This window comes from Staurois parvus, unplaced genomic scaffold (genome assembly GCF_062004578.1).
Source record: "Staurois parvus isolate SC_StPar_1 unplaced genomic scaffold, SC_StPar_1.0 ptg000049l, whole genome shotgun sequence".
Taxonomy (NCBI): domain Eukaryota; kingdom Metazoa; phylum Chordata; class Amphibia; order Anura; family Ranidae; genus Staurois; species Staurois parvus.
Genome location: NW_028317845.1, coordinates 3,066,687 through 3,079,519, shown reverse-complemented (window position 1 = coordinate 3,079,519; position 12,833 = coordinate 3,066,687). Strand labels below are relative to the sequence as shown.

At 40.9% G+C, this 12,833-nt stretch overlaps 1 protein-coding gene across 2 annotated transcripts in view; it reads right to left on the bottom strand.

The window, feature by feature from the left end:
• The window catches only part of NGEF (neuronal guanine nucleotide exchange factor), a 192,213-nt gene that overhangs the window by 34,447 nt on the left and 144,933 nt on the right, over positions 1–12,833 (bottom strand). The gene's annotated exons all lie outside the window — the stretch shown is intronic.

The following is a 12,833-nucleotide window of genomic DNA, read 5'->3' as shown; positions in this document are numbered from 1 at the left end:
CAATGAGGAAATGAATGATCATGATCGACTGCAAGGAGATGGGATTAAAGTAGCATCGATCTAACCCAGTGGAAAACTGCTTTGGACTAAATTGCCATCATTTTATTTGGTGTTAATAGGTTTTTTCAATAACCTCTGTTGAAGCTGTCAATTTATAATCCTAAAATTTGGTTGAACGACCAATCTCATGGGTGGTAAATTAACTGGTTTCAAGCAATCACTTTTGATCATAGTCGTGGTTGATCAAAAGTGGTTGAAATTGCCTGAAATTTGCCATGTGTATGGCCAGCTAAACAATGATCTATTGCAACCTTATTCACATATTTTGGTATGTGTCAGCAATTTACTGACTAATTTAACCTGTTGCTTATTGTTATCAAATGGATGTTAAAGACATACAGAACACATTGATTCTTTATGATCTTCCATATCCTCATGCTCTACAACCCAAATCTGTTTAGATAGCATGGCGAGGAATGCTTAACGAAAGACAAACAGTGAATCCAGTCAATACAATTTTGCTAGCAGTTTCCCATCATCATTCAGTAAAACTGTATCTAGTCCAGAATAAACACACATAAACAAACACTACCATACATACTTGAAATAGCAAGCAGTTAACAAGGATATTAAAAGGTTGTGATCCGTAACTGTGCTGTGTGACGCATGAAATGTAAAGACATTTATAGCAGGGAGTGGCTGGAATTCTTATTATGTTCAGCAGATAATAATCCAGATAGAAACTGAGAAGACTCAGTAGGTGATAATATTAACAGAAAACGGGAAGGTGATTGTCTGTTTACAGAGCTGTATCTGTTGTACCTTTCCAATTCACAAAATAAATGCACCCACAAAGTCTACAACTGCAGGTCTGGTAATTTGGCATCTAGAAAGGTAGAAATATACAGAAGATTTCTAGATATAAAGCAAATGTGAGAATAAATATCAGGCTTGCACTACTCTGATCACTGCTGGTCCGATCAGAGAGGTAACAGGCCATTGCAGTATTCCATCTGTGTATCCTGAAGCTAAATAAGTACTATTAAAGGACCAGTCAACCTCAAGGTGACATTTTAATTATAGGTGGGGCTTGGTGATCTGAGCCAGTGCCTGTGTTTTTTTAATTCTGTATAATTTTAATTACTACCTATTTTTATGAAAAATGTATTATTTCTTTTAATACTGTACTAACAAAGACTAACATTTAGCCATATGTTGACAGGGGTTTCACCACAAAGGATCTGTCAATTCCCAAAAGACCCTGCATATGCTTGCGGGTAGGTGCAGCATGGTGTGCCGGCAGTGATAAGTCCGGTTGCAGATAACTCAAAAACTTGTATTGAAGTGTATTGTGTATGCTCGACTACAAACAACCCGAGCAGGAGAGCACCACATTCGATAAAACTCACAGTTCAGTGCAGAGAGGCAAGTGGGTAAGATGCACCAACAGTGTCTGTCTTCAGAAGGCAATATGTGGCCTGTCCAGTCTGGTCCCAAAGGGGAGGCTTCCATGCAGGATTGCGTGTTCCTAGTCTGTTCCTACTTGTCAGGAACCTTTCCCTGCCACTAATCACTTTCCCTGACAGACGGGTGATCTTGCCCTACTCTGACCACTGTTGACCCAAAATTGGCTCCAGTGGTCACCTGGATGCAGCATAGCCAGCTAGAACACTGCCCTCAGGGACCAGGAGACCATAGAGAAATCAGGATTCTCCTGACTTCCTCTCCAGCTGTGCCACCTACAGTGGAGGAAGCAGACTGCAACGGCCTACATGCTAAAACCCACACAAAGGTCTTCCACAATTCTGCTCACTTCTGCACATGAGGCACAAAATAACAATTGGACCAAGCACAGCAAGGAATACTAATGGGTGAGTTAAGGTGCAGACTACAGCAAAGTTTTTCCTCTAACATGTTTCACTGACTCTTTGACTTTGTGAAGTGCCTCAAAGAAAGCTTTGGAGGGGCAAAGCGATTTGCCTGTCTCAATATTTAACAATTTAACTTTTTTTTTTGTGGCAGAGCTGTCTGAAATTTGGATTGCATGGGTAGAGGTCTGCACCTGCAATGGCATCTCACTCATGCAGCAGCATGGCTTAGAGGTTTATTTCTATGTTGTTAAAGTAAAGTTCCACTGTAAAAACAGGCAAATGCAATTTGTGCATCACCAATGAATTTCACAAACACTCGGATTCCTATTGCCCTGAAAGGCTTGCTCTACGCCAACCAGGTATTTTACCTGGATTAAAAGAAATAATATAATGGAAGCCTAATTTCCAGATGAAGCAGTAAAATCCAATATCAGCTGTTAAAACATACTGTAGCTCTACGTAAGTACAGCAACAGTGAACAGTAGAGCAAATTACATGCTATTGGTTTTGAGACTAGGACTTCAATAGAAGTCCTAACATAGACCAACACAGTATATTGTGACAGTGTGCCACACAAACAATGCAATGTTCACCCCAATCACACCAGCCTTATTACTTAACAACAATAAGACTCAAGACATAGGGACCCATCACCCGAATATGTCAGCCAAGACTGGTACAAAATATACATGTATTCAGAATAATTTTAATTAGAAAATAAATGGACAGCTCTTCTTATTAACCTCAAAATTGCAATATATTGTCAGCTTCTCTGCCAAGTGAGATGGTGTTGCCAGCAGAGCCTGGAACAGTTTTCTCAAACAAGAGTGACATATTAGCCTGCAAGTTGCAACAGATATTCAATTTCTGAGCTAAGCATGATAATCTTGGATAAAAAGCCTAAAACAGTTTTCTCAGACAACATTGTCGAATTGTCATCTGCCTTAAAGTTGCAATAGTTTACCAGTGCTAGTGCCAACAGCCTTGCACTATTTTCTCACACAACATCATGTATCATATTGTCATTGGCCTACAGTTGCTATAGATTTTCAGCTCTTCACCCAATAAAGAGTCATACTATATGCCTCTAACATGCCTACCTATCACAACCCACACTACCCTCTCCCTCTCCACACAACACATAAAGAAGCAGCCTGCTGCAAGGGGTGCGCAAACTGTTTCCTGGGTCAAAAAGAATATATAGGGATTATGTGTTATTTGCTTAGCACCTGCTGGTTGGCTGATGAAATGGGCACAGAAACTGTTTTCAGGGTCAAAGAGGATAATTGGGATTAGGGGCTATTTGCTTAACCCCTGACAACTGGCTTCAAGGGGCATTCAAACTATTTCCTGGGTCATAGAGGACAATAGACATTATGTGCAAGCTTGCCAATAAACAAATGCTTTCAAAATACACCAACAGCAGTAAAGCAAGTCACTAAATACAGTATTTATTTAGGTAGGATTCACAGCAGGGTTTGATTTGTTCCTAACTTAACAAAAAAACTGAAATTTCTCTAGTAAAAGTTACTCAGTAGTATAATTTGAAATGATTTACACCTGATGTAACCTTTTTTTCAGAGTGTTTCAGGTTTGTTTTTTTTTAGGAAAAATTTCATAGGCTCATTCTCCACAGACACAATAAACTCAAAACTGTAAACTAGAGAAAACTGACAGCCATAGGCAGGGCAAAGTTGGGCGAAGTGACTACGGGAAGGAGGCAAGGCCATTTTTGATTAACTCTCTGAGAATGAGACGATGTAACCATTTTCTAAACAGAAAGCCATAAGAAAAGTTGTCCCACTCACCATTCCTGTCAATTTGCACAGTGGGGTAAAACAAACTGTCAGCTCAGCTTGGTGGGAAGAGGGACTTTAAATGAAGGCAAGTAAAAGTTAGATTTAGAAGGCAAGTTCCCACAAAGTGTTAGGGAGATCCTCTACTGTGTGTTTTGTATTGGAGATGTTCCTTAGCATCCAAGTCCCAATGTTCATCTTTCAATGGCAAATGGTATGCCTGAATGAGTCATCAAGGTTATGTGGTCTAGCTGAGGACAGGGCTAGATACAGTATTTTATTTATTCATGCTGGTGTGCCTTCTAAGACCCTTCTTTCAAAGGTGCTGATAGTGAATGGTAAGTCATGGTTGTTGCTGGGGTGGTTATTCAGTATTTCCTGTATAAATAATCTACATATATGTTTTTGTTAGTTATTACAATGAAGTTTCCAGGACTTCTGTGAACAATTAAACCCATATCACCCAGTGCACCAGTCTTCTTTAGGTGAAAAAAGGAGGCAGACAGAATGAAAATGTTCAACAATTCCCTGAGCTATGACTTTCTAGTTTCCAAGTGTAAGAACTAACCATATTTGAATGCTGAGCACAGATCATCCACATGAAGAAGTCTTATGAAAAAGAACCAGTGTTATAGGAACAATAGTAGCCCATAGAGCCTTCAAAGCCATATCCAAACACCCTTTCAATCATTTTCACCCTGAGACATTGTGTGAAGTAAATGCTTCCTGCATGTGCAATTCCCATATGGTGACAGAATGGGGTTGATTTACTAAAACTGGAGAGTGTAAATCTGGTGCAGCTGTGCACAGTAGCCAATTAGCTTTTAACTTCAGCTTGTTCAGTTTAGCTATGACAAAAGAAACTGGAAGCTGATTGGCTACAAGGCTCAGCTGCACCAGATTTTGCACTCTCCAGTTTTAGTAAATCAACCCCAATGTGTTCTCTGCACGCACACTTTGAAGCTGGCATGTTAACAAAGCTGAGAGTAAGATGACAGGGCCACATAGTACAAATAACGTGAATAAAAGTGGCTGTAACAACTGTATTCTAAAGTGAAGTGAGATCAGAGGAATCAACCAGTAGGAGCTATGAGGGACCATGGAGAGGGACACTCCTGGAACTGTTGGTTGCCCAGTGGACTTCAGGAGACCAGTTCTCTAAAACAAAGCAGCAAAAGCAACATGGGTGGCAGGAAAAGTATGTACCCTCTTTTGTGAAGGTACTGTATATGGATTTAAAAAACAGTATAATTTTCCAGGCTCTCCCTAGGTACAGCAATCCATAGCAACAAATTAAAATCCATGTTGCACTAGACTAACTTCAGCAGAGTTGAAACAGTTTGTTCCCTATGAATTACTGCACTTAAGAATTATCACTCTTTATTAAATGAGACTATTGGACGACCTCCTGAATATCTCATTCCAGTATTTAGTTATCTTTCATACTCTAAATAACACAGCCTTCCTAAAAGAATAATACTATTAATGGAAGCAGAGCATGTGTTTGATTCCAGCAGCCTGACTTAACTGTTTAGAACACCAGATCTGTTTTGCAGGATATTACTAACAAATGTTATAGTAAGTAGACAGTGATTAAACAGTTTCTGCTTTGGTTATGATGCTCAGGAGTACTACTAACCATTACAATCATGTTTATGATGCTAATCTGCATTATCTATTTCTAAACTGTGTGTTATTCTGTATTCTGCCTGAAGTACTATATTGTCATGTGTAATAAACCTGTAGCTTCCAATCTGTGCTTCAGTTGCCTCTTCTCAGGATGGGGTGTAAGCCTAGGTTCAAACTGCGGTTTTCAGTGCGTTGCTCGGTTTGCAGAAATGCGCTACAATCCATTTACCATGGTTTCCAATGGGACACATTCACATTTGTGCATTTTCAGCCCCTGCATTTTCTTGAAAGAGTCAAGGACTTTTTTCCCACAGTAGATTGTGTTTTTGGTGAAATAGACTTCAATGGAAACACACCAAAAATTAAAGTGTTGTGTTTATGATGCATTGGTTTTTTTATATATGTTTTTCATACGTTTTGTGTGGGGGGGTTTTTGCCCAATAGGAAAGTATTGCACTCAATAAAAGAAAATGCATTCACTGTTAGAATTATTGTTTAACCACTTGCCGGACACAGCTGATCACGTGATGTGGTAAAAGGCCAATTACAGCAGCCTTTTACCACGTGATCAGCCGTGTCCAATGACACAGCAGATCACCGGTAAATGCAGTTGCCGGTTATCGCTGCACTTTCCTCACGTGAGGAAAGTACTGCCGATAACCGGAAATTGTCAGAGGATGAATTGGCACCAATCATCAGGACACTGATGATCAGTGCCCAGCAGTGCCACCCACAAGTGCCCAGCAGTGCCACCCACCACTGCTCAGCAGTGCCGCCAGTCAGTGCCCAGCAGTGCCGTCAGTCAGTGCCACCCATCAGTGCCCATCATTGTTGCATATCAGTGCCACCTATCAGTGCTGCCTATCAATGCCCATTAGTGCCACTTATCAGTGCCTATCATTGTTGCATATCAGTGCCACCTCATCAGTGCAGCCTCATCAACGCACATCAGCAAAAGAGAAAAATTACCTGTTTACAACAAAGAACTAACCATATTTGAATGCTGAGCACAAAATGTTTGCTCATTTTTTTGTTTATAGCGCAAAAAATAAAACACCCAGCAGTGAGTACATACAACCAAAAGAAAGCTCTATTTGTGTGAAAGAAATGGTAAAAATTTCATATAGGTACAGTGTTGCAAGACAGCGCAATTGTCATTCAAAATGCGACAGCGCTGAAAGCTGAAAATTGGCCTGGACAGGAAGGGGGTATAAGTGCCCTGTAGGCTAGTGGTTAAACCAATTAGCTATGAGAAAATTGAGCAAACTTTCTGAAAAGGAACATTTTACAATGAAATTCTACCTGGGTATGTCCAGCTTTAGTGTTATGGAAGACCTCCAGAGTAAGAAGCTGTGTTATTAAAAGAGCTGAATAAACATAACAATCAGAAAATGCCTGAGATGCTAGTTTGTAAGTCTGGGCCTGCCCTTACCAATATGCTTTGTTATTACTATCATATTCAGTGATAGTCCCCAGGCAAACTGCAAGCCCCAGAAGGGACAAAGTAAGTTTAAAGCCCAGTTGAAGTCACAAAGTCAGGCATTTGTGCAGGGTGTCTAAATAAGATTGCACAGTTAACTAGGCACAAAAATTAGACCCTGTGCTCTCAGTAATCAGCACTCAGTAGCAGAGATGGTCAGACACACCTCTGCAATAAAAGTCTGTATGAGGACACTTTTGATGAAGGGTTTGACTGTCAGTCAGCTGTGTTAACAGAGTGCACTAGAGTGGTGAGAGCAGGAAGCAGCATTTTTCACTTAGAATGTATTAAAAAATGAGCTGCAAACCATAACATGCGGGAGTACAGAACTATAATGATATAAAACTTTATCAGACATCAACTGGACTTTAGGTCACTATAATAATACAGTGATGTCACTTGCAAGAAAAAAGCTGATCAGGTTAACTAGGTGCAAGTATTAACCTGTGTATAAAATGGCTACCTCCTCTACATGCAAGTGACAGGTACACTTTATTTAGTATGGCCATGTAGCCTGACTAAGTAGCTCCTCCTCTAAAACAGGAGACTAGCGGGCTGTCTGCATTCCTACAAAGCTGTAATTTTGTACCAGTTCTCCTCAGCACTGCATGTTTATTCTAAACACAGAACAGCATATTGCACAGAACTTGTTCTCAAGTCTGTTTACAGAGAACAACGCTCCATTTATTCAGCACCAATCTGCTCAATTTGGATGTTCTAAAAAGAGGTATCTGACAGCACTGTGAATAAGCTCCAGGATACAATTTTATTGGGAAGGACTTGCTGTGGCTTGAAAATAACTATGCAGCAAGACAGAGGCCACATCGTGTAAAGAAGGGTTGTGTACATCCGGGAGGTACAAGTATCAGTCTAATAAATGCTTGGTGTATGAGTTGGTGTTCTTTTAAGGCATAAAAGAGAAGCACACTGAAATTCATGTCTTCTAAAGATGTCAGTGTAAATACATTATATTTCAGTAACACTCTTGGACTTTTGGGACCAATTTATAAAAACCAAAGACAAGAAAATGGAAAGAGAAGTAGTGTAATTGCCCATACTGTCCAATGAAATTTCATCTTTTATTCTCTATAGAAATGGAACCAGGAACACAATCTCTATCTGTGCCCCCCATTTATGTTTTTTTGTATAATTAGAACACAATAGGGGAGATTTACTAAAACTGGTGCACACGGAATCTGGTGCAGCTGTGTATGGTAACCCATCAGCTTCTAAAGCTGGGTACACACGGTCCGAATATCGGCCTGTAGGCTGCTGGGTGGCGAAGGGTAGAAGATGGTGAAACTACCTCTGTGTTACCCATTAACTTGTTGGGCACCAAGTCTGGGTCACGTGAGAAGGCTACTCTAATGTGCACCCATCCTCCTGGCCAGCGTTTTCCACTCCCTCTAAGTAGCAGTCTGTTCAACAATAAAATGGTACTAAACCCACAACAGTAAAACCAGTCTGTATATGCAGTAAAGCATGCTTGTTATACTCACTGTGGAACCTAAGGGGTTAATCCTCCACATTGTGTAAAAAGTCTATTTGAGCCTGTTTTCTCTGCTCCTCTTGTTCAAATGTCCACATCTTATCTCCTGATAAGACAGACTGAACCCACAGCCATTCTGCACATCCTCAGTTTAGTGTGTATTGCTAGAGAGGTTTTTTTTTTTTCTTGGGAGAGTGCATGTGATCAGCACAGGGCAATCAGCACTCTCCAGACAGAGGTCAGGGGTTTTGCATCCTCCTAGAGCAGAAAGAATACTCCTCCTACAAGCTTTAACCAGTGCTCTGCTGAACACTGGTAGAAGTCGCAAGACTGCTCTAACTACTGATGAGAAAAGGTATTTAGTAGTTTATATTTACTAAAATAATTGTACTTCCATGTTGTGTGTACTGTGGGAGACCAGATATAGTGAATGCAGGGTCCTGGGTTTAGTAACACTTTAAGTTAGACCTTGAGCCTCCGAACCTCTGTACAGGATAAGGACCTTGGTGGTGCCGATCCGCTCCTGTTTTCATGGGAAACAGATTGCTTGGGAATGAGCGCCGACAATATCTACCTCACTGCTAGAGGCCATCCCACCTGTACTAAGTACACACTAATGACAGGCTGCTTGATTGACTGTTGACTTCCCCTACTCTTGGTAACCACTTGACTGACTTCACACCAGGATGACTGTTAGTGCTGTCACTTCATACCCCAATGTGTCCAGTGACCCAAGCTGTAGACTAGGTGTAAAGTGTGCCAGTTACTTGCAATGCACTCCTTTAATAACTTCAGACCAAGCCAAAGGCAAAGTTTCGACACTTTGATTAGAAAAGTACAAAACATGACAAAGTCCACATGCATGAGAACAATTCTTCCCTACCTTCCTAAACCCTAACTTAGGTTTGTATGCTCCCCCGGCATACCTGCAAATATCCATCAATGGTAAGGTCCGTGGTTATCAGAAGTGTCCAGCAGTTGCTGTCTTCAAGGTGATCCCCCAGGCTTCTACATCACAGCAGCGAAGTGTAAGGTAGGCGCAAGACAAGACTCTTCAGGCCCGGGACAACTGTCCCTGGCAGAAGCAGCTGCTGAGGATTACATCTTGCTGGTTTACTGCAGCAGGCTGAACAAGTCTGAGAAGAGCCCCCCCCCTCCTTTATAACAGCACAGGGAGAGAGGCAGAGCCCAGTAGAAAGTGCGGGAAAGTGGTTAGCCCCTTCTGTCCCAAATGGGGCAGCAGCTGTCTTAATACCCAGCATTGCCAACCTGCTTACATGTTGGTTAGCAGGAACCAGCAGACATCCAGACAGAGTGTACAGCTGTCCTTCTGACAGAAGCCAGTCTAAGGACTGGCTTCTGTCGAATAGACATGCTGAAAAAGCAGCATCCTATCAGCTCTCACAGTAAATTGCTGCAAGTACTGATTAGTGTGTTCTGGCAGGGGAGAGAGTCCCCCTGTTAGAACACAAAGGCACAGCGAGAGAGATTGCTGTACTAACATTGCATAGTTAGTATAGTGATCTCTCAGTTCTTTTATCATTCAGCACTGCGTTGAGCGAAAAAAACCTCAATCTGTGTACCAGACTTAACTTCAGCTTGTTCAATTAAGCTTTGACAATAAGTCCTGATTGATTACTATGCACAGCTGCACCAGATTCTGTATGCTCCAGTTTTAGTAAATCTTCCCCTGATGCACATTTGCGTTCACAGCATCTGCCAGAACAGAAATTTGGCTCTGAAATTCCATGTGAATACATGATAGTAGCTGCAAAGGAAGCCTTAAGATGCGTTGGGGGAGGGATATCAATGGAAAGAAAGGATGCTATCTGAGAGACAACTAAAATAAACATGGAGTTGAGAGACCTCACAGCATAAATCTGAATGGAGGGAAGGGAAAGAAATTTTTAAGGTAGGAAAATAAAAGCGTACTAACCCTGAATCCTTAGGAGGGTGGGTTAATCACAAACACCTCTGAAAAAAGATAGGAAGAGCATATATTGAAGCACATAAGAGGATATTTACTAAAACCTGCGCACACAGAATTTGGTGCAGCCATGCATAGTATCCAATCATCTCCTAGGTTTTACTGTCAAAGCTTAATCAATCAAGCTGAAGTTAAAGGCTGATTGGTTACTATGCACAGCTGCACCATATTCTCTGTGCACTAGTTTTCTCCTCCAAAGTGATATAGAAAAATATGAGGATCAAAAGGATGGGAAGAAGCTCTTCCAAACAACACCTATAGGTGTTTCAAGAGTGTGTTAGCCACACTGCAAACATGCCTAACAAGTTACTAAGAATATATGATTCCAGGAATCATCCAAACTACCCCTGTAGGGAGCAAAATCCTTCCCCGAGGTGTGAGGGGTAGGGATCCTACAACTAACACTAGCAATGTTCATCTGGTAAAGGAAAAAAGGAATTTAAAAAGATTTCCTTAGAAGACCACAGCTCAGTCAGAGAAATGGACCTACTTATGGTCCCTCAATGGCCTTTGGATTTACACTATCCCACTTAAGGGAAAGCAGCAGGGTAACAAAGTGTCCTGGCTTCTGACTCTCCAGGGGAAAAGAGTATCTTCCAGAGAAGAATAATTCCATGCAAGGAATAAAATAAGAAGACTCAAGTGCAGAAACCTCACTGTTTCACAACAAACCACAACAAAAAAAAACAGTAACTTTACTCTAGGAAAGACAGTGTGATTATAAATAAAACACTAAACACACTGCAGTGTAAGGAGCAGGTAACCTGGTCTGTTGCAGGTGGAGTTCTCAAATTTTTTGGGAGGTGAAGATCTTGCAGTTTCCAAATGAAATCCAACAGAAGTCAGATCAAAAGACAACAACAGAGGTCTTCTAACTCATGGACGGAAAAAAAGACTCAGACAGTAGGCAAGAGGATACATTAATTTCCCAAATTCCTTCTAGTATGAAGGAGGAGGATATCTCTACCCTGGCCTCTGTCCAGCGAGTAACGTCTCAAACTATTTGGTATGAAGAGACCAGACAGTGTCTTGCCCATTTTCCATACTACTTAACTTAGAGGGAGAGACCAAAAAGGACTGAGAGGCTACATGAAAAGGGGGATCCATGCTAAATGGAATTCAACTAATCCCACACACTCCCAAAGTATGAATGGAAAAATGCACTACACACCAGGAAAGGGTCAAAGGTTCACGGGATGTGGACTTTTTAGTTAAGATTTGAGCAGACAGTCCCACTGGAAGATGACTCGGGAATAATAATACTAGATAAATGTTATTTTGCATATAGACAAGAACTACAAGATGAACTGTGAAAATCTAGAAAATGGATTCTGTTCAGGGATGGTCTGGAACATGCCACAATGCAGAGCCCAGTGCCCATAAGTCACTTTCCAGGCTAATCCCACACTCTTCCAGTCCTGCTGAGTACAGGTACACCTATAAAGCGGTTTCTGAGTATATGCCAATCCAGGAAGCTGCTGTGTAGTGACTAGCTCAAGCAGTTTTTGAAAATCATGATTGGTGCATACTTAATTGGTCTATGGTGCACCAAACATCTTGACTAAAAAAAAAATAATAATAATAATAAGGCTAGCAAAAATATAGTTAGGGTTTCTCACAGTAGAACTGAGATAAAAGCGTCTGACGTCTTAGGACAAAGAACTGAATCATGACAGTTGAAGGCAGGCTTATACGGGGGCTGGCTTAATAATTGTTTCCCAGTGTCCCAACCTTCTGTGGGTGACAGTATAACCTGACTGTTAAAGAATACCTATCATTCCTGCATTCCTCAATAAACTGTAAAACAATACAGATTGCACACAAACTACTGTAAGCATATGTTGGTTTCTACATATGACAAGATGAAAAGGAGTAGTGGGAACAAATAGGGGTTGATATACTAAAAGCAAATAGACTAAGCACTTTGCAAGTGCAGTTTGTACTCAATTTCCCCAGAGCTTAGTGAATGTCATAAAGCTTCGCTTTGTAAAGAACACCCAATCAAATGCAAGGAAAATAAAAAAAACAGCATTTTTGCTTGTACATGATTGGATGATGGAAATCAGCAGTATGCACCAATCAATCATGAAGTTAAGTGACAAAGTGAAAATCCCATTACAAAGTGAAAAGTCTGTTTGCCTTTAGTAAATCAACCCCTTAGTCTGCACTTTCACAGCTTCAGAGTCAGGACTACCAAAGACCAGAACCAGCCAGAGGACTAGCTGCACCATTGGAATGCCATGTAAAAAACTGGAGCCACAATACATATAGGCTGTGTCTTCTGACTAAGCCACATTTCATCTTTCTTGTAATTCAACAGAGTACCAAAACTACCAAATAATTCACCAGAGTACCAAGACTGCAGGGAAGGAATATATACACACCACTATTGAAATTATTCATAGAGCTACAAAGATCATCACTATACATTCTACAATACATCTCTCATTACTATAGATAATAACTTCTGTACCTTGTTAACAGAACAAGAGCTTGAAAGCGTTGTTGGGCAACCATTGGTATTCAGGATATTGATGGGTTTGGGACTATTGCACTATGACACACAAGAACAGGTCAACAA